Raw genomic sequence first — 3,677 nt, 5'->3', positions numbered from 1 at the left:
TTTTAGTAGAGACGGGGTTTCACCATGTTGACCAGGATGGTCTCGATCTCTTGACCTCGTGATCCACCCGCCTCGGCCTCCCAAAGTGCTGGGATTACAGGCGTAAGCCACCGCGCCCGGCGGGCCTGGCCCTCTTGAAGATGTTGCCAGATACAGCCTGGGGTACCCAGTTAGGCCTGGGAGCCAAAATCCTCAAGGAAAGAAGTTTCTAGGTGTAGAGGGTGTCATGGGCTCTTACCGTGGGGAAGCTCTTCATCCCTTAGAGATGGAGATGTCTCTCTTTGAAAAGTCACATGATGTTCCTAAAGGGAGCCCCCTTTGCCCTGCTCCTGCTTCACCAGGCCCAGGCTTGTCACAAGATAGCCTTCTGTGAAGTCACAAAGCTGGCTGCCTCCCCACAGGACCAGGGACCAGGGCAACCAGGGACTAGTGGGCATGACTGGGGGAGAAAGGACTTCATAAGCAGCCTGTAGACTCTGGAGAGAGGTGTGGAGTCTGGAGGGGCTCACCAGACCAGCCTCAGGCTCTAGTGGGTGAGGAGGGTTGTTGGAGGCTCCAGATGGGGCCAGTTTCTCTGGTCTCAGTCATCACCAAAAGATGAGAACAGTTGGGGTCTGAGCCTGTATTCCTTAACCATTGTCCTGTCCCTTGAGACCCTCAAGCAGGAGGAGGACCCTTGACCCAGCTGAGTACATATAAGTGTCCTGATCACTGATGTTCTGGGTGATCCATTGAAAAAGGAGGTTAAGGCCCCTGAGCCAGGGACCAGATCTCCTCAGTTCCTCAGTGCCATCCCTCTATGACTATCCATTTTTTTTCTTTCCTTTTTTTTTTTTTTTTTTTTTTTTTTTTTTTTTTTTTTTTTTTTTTTTTTTTTTTTTTTTTTGAGATGAAGTTTCACTCTTGTTGCCCAGGCTGGAGTGCAGTGGCATAATCTTGGCTCACTGAAACGTACACCTCCCGGGTTCAAGCGATTTTCATGCCTCAGCCTCTCGAGCAGCTGGGATTACAGGTGCCTGCCACCACACCTGTAATTTTTGTATTTTTAGTAGAGACAGGGTTTCAACATGTTGGCCAGGCTGGTGTCGAGCTCCTAACCTCAAATGATCCACCCACCTCGGCCTCCCAAAGTGCTGGGATTACATGTATGAGCCACTGTGCCATGCCTGACCATCCATTTCTACCTGTTTCCTGGGCAAGCACATACTACCAAACTCTGCTGCATTGAAAAGCCGCCCTGGGCTGGGCAAGGTGGCTCACACCTGTAATCCCAGCACTTTGGGAGGCTGAGGCGGGCAGATCACGAGGTCAAGAGATCGAGACCATCCTGACCAACATGGTGAAACCCCATCTCTACTAAAAAATACAAAAATTAGCCGGGCGTGGTGGCACACACCTGTAGCCTCAGCTACTTGGGAGGCTGAGGCAGAAGAATCGCTTGAACCGGGAGGCGGAGGTTGCAGTGAACCGAGATTGTGCCACTGCACTCCAGCCTGGTATCAGAGCCAGACTTTGTCTCAAAAAAGAAAAGAAAAGAAGAGCAGCCCTGGTAGCCTTGGTAGCCTGGAACCCCTACCTGCTGGATTACACAGAGGAAGAAGAGTGTCAGCAGAAGAAACTGGAGTGCTCAGTGCCTACTCTCTCCAGATGGTAGAGACTCCCACCTACTGAACAGCAATCCAGGGGAGAAAACAGAAAACCACTCAGGGAAGAAAGGGTCATTCCATAAAATGTGGAAACTCAGTTACTGCCTTGGAAGGTCACACTTTGTAAGTGGGGCTTGGGAGCAGCCACTGGATGGAAGCTTTGTCTAAAAACAGAAGGCAGGGCGAGGGTGGCTCACGCCTGTAATCACAGCACTTTGGGAGACCGAGGTGGGCAGATCACCTGAAGTCAGGATTTCAAGACCAGCCTGGCCAACATGGTGAAACCCTGTCTCTACTAAAAATACAAAAATCAGCCGGATGCTCCTGTAAGCCCAGCTACTTGGGAAACTAAGGCAGGAGAATCCCTTGAACCCGGGAACCAGAGGTTGCCGTGAGCAGAGATCATGCCACTGCACTCCAGTCTGGGGGACAGAGAGATTAAAAAAAAAGCAAGGGAACAAAACTGTGTTTTACGTTAGGATTCCTGAGCCCTCGTCCTGTGCCTGGCCCTGTACCCTGTGTCTCCAGTGTTGAGGAGAATGCAGCACAGGTCCTGCCCTCAAGGTTCACAGTATAGGGCCTGAATGACCATGCCCAGCTCCCTCCCATAAAATGAAGGCTACTATCCCCAGAAGTCAGGGGCAGCCTTGAACCCAAGAGCCTTTTATCCCTGTCCAGGGCACTCCATTTCATGAAGGCTAAAACAGACCAAGTCCTGTGGATTTTCGGCAGTTAAGACAGCGTCCCACTGCCTCTCAGGATCTGCAGGTCTGGGTCTTGGTGTCATTAATTCTGTTGAGAGTTGCTCATGGCCAAGCATGGTCGCTCACGCCTGTAATCCCAGCACTTTGGGAGGCTGAGGCAGATGGATCATGAGGTAAGTAGATGGAGACCATCCTGGCTAACACGGTGAAACCCCATCTCTACGAAAAATACAAAAAATTAGCCGGGTGTGGTGGCAGGTGCCTGTAGTTCCAGCTACTCGGGAGGCTGAAGCAGGAGAATCACTTGGACCCAAGAGGCAGAGGTTGCAGTGAGCCGAGATCGCACCACAGCACTCCAGCCTGGGTAACAGAGCAAGACTCTGTCTCAAAGAAAAAAAAAAAGGGAGAGTTGCTCACCACCATGTGTCTCTTCCAGACCAAGGAGACCTCTTGGCCATTTTGAGTTCAAGCCATGCCTCCACCAAGAGTTTCTGCCATTTTCTCTATGGAGCCAGAAGGCATCCTGTGGGACAGGCCTGGTCTGAGGTATAGGAGACTACAAGTGACCCTGGGCAAGTTTCCTCATCCATCCCCCATAAGGAGGGCTTTACTAGATCTATGATTTTTTTTTTCTTTTTGAGACAGAGTCCTGCTCTGTCGCCCAGGCTGGGATGCAGTGGTGCCATCTCGGCTCACTGCAACCTCCGCCTCCCAGGTTCAAGTGATTCTCCTGTCTCAGCCTCCCGAGTAGCTGGGATTACAGGTGCGCACCACCAGACCTGGCTAATTTTTGTATCTTTAGTAGAGATGGGATTTCGCCATGTTGGCCAGGCTGGTCTTGAACTCCTGACCTAAGGTGATCCACCTGCCTTGACCTCCCAAAGTGCTGAGATTACAGGTGTGAACCACCATGCCCGGCCTAGATCTATGATTTTCAAATTATATTAGTATGATGATTTTACCACAGAGTCCTTTTGGTCCCAGTGAAATATTGTATACCTCTTCATTAAGTAGAGAAAACGAATGATGCAAGGAATTCTAGGACATGATGTGGCAGAGGAACTCCTAGTGTTACAAGGAATGCAGTTTAAAAACCATGTACCAGGCTGAGTGCGGTGGCTCACGCCTATAATCCTAGCACTTTGGGAGGCCAAGGCAGGCGGATCACGAGGTCAGGAGATCAAGACCATCCTGGCCAACATGGTGAAACCCTGTCTCCACTAAAATACAAAAAATTAGTCAGGCGTGGTGGTGTGCACCTGTAGTCCTAGCTGCTTGGGAGGCTGAGGCAAGAGAATTGCTTGAACCCAGGAGGCGGAGGTTGCAG

This window comes from Cebus imitator, unplaced genomic scaffold, assembly GCF_001604975.1.
Source record: "Cebus imitator isolate Cc_AM_T3 unplaced genomic scaffold, Cebus_imitator-1.0 Scaffold0, whole genome shotgun sequence".
Classification (NCBI taxonomy): domain Eukaryota; kingdom Metazoa; phylum Chordata; class Mammalia; order Primates; family Cebidae; genus Cebus; species Cebus imitator.
Note: the sequence above shows the minus strand (reverse complement) of the source record.